Source organism: Theobroma cacao, chromosome 1, assembly GCF_000208745.1.
Source record: "Theobroma cacao cultivar B97-61/B2 chromosome 1, Criollo_cocoa_genome_V2, whole genome shotgun sequence".
NCBI lineage: Eukaryota > Viridiplantae > Streptophyta > Magnoliopsida > Malvales > Malvaceae > Theobroma > Theobroma cacao.
Window position 1 is genome coordinate 29,068,124 of NC_030850.1, and position 793 is coordinate 29,068,916.

General features: G+C 41.1%; 1 long non-coding RNA gene across 1 annotated transcript; it reads right to left on the bottom strand.

The window, feature by feature from the left end:
- On the bottom strand, positions 1-520 carry LOC108662071. Its single transcript, XR_001927852.1, has 2 exons — positions 226-520; positions 1-113 (listed from the first exon to the last, which is right to left on the bottom strand). It is a non-coding gene; the product is annotated as an uncharacterized LOC108662071 (long non-coding RNA).

The window sequence follows — 793 nt, forward strand, 5'->3', positions numbered from 1 at the left end:
TTTTGCTATTGTGAAAGCCTCTCAACCCTCTAGAAGATGTGGACTGATACCTGCAACCGGCTGCTGGAGTAGCACCAATTGTCACTCATGAAAGCAAGAAAGATATTCAAAACCTTGGAAAAGTTACAAAAACAACAAGAGTTACAATCACATAGAAAGAAAAAACGAAAAATAGAAATAAGGGAAATGCATTAGGCTGCGGTTGGAGATGTTGAAAAATTTCACCTATGTGGGGGAAACTGGAATTGAAGTTCTGACTTGTGGGTATATTCGATGAATGCGGCTGGGAGCAGACTAAGGGTTCTTTTCTTCGTGATCCCAACAACAGGTGAAGCTACCACATGATCCAATCTATCCTCTCGACAGAGAAGGAAGTTTAGATCATGCTGGCAGCTTCAACTGCTAGTGGGTGCACGGCAACATAGCATGTAATCATCTAGCTGATCAGCTCCTCCTTAATCCCCAGAGAGAGAGAGAAAGAAAGAGAGATTCATCTAACTCATCTGAGTAGTAATTATCCTTCAAATTATAAGGATGCATGGCAGTAGGAGCAAGGGGATATATATAGAGAGAAAGTGAGAGAGAGAGAGGAATTTGGGTGCTTTTATTGATTACAGGAGTCGGATGAAAAGGCTAGCTTATGAAAAACAGTAGTAGTAATAATATATTAAGCAACAAATGCAGATGGCTTGACTTGGCGGTGGTCCAAAGTGAGGCAAAATGAATATTATCATGGCCACGCCAATACCATGCAGACAAGGCAGTGAGAAGTTCCAAAACTTGCATAGATTAG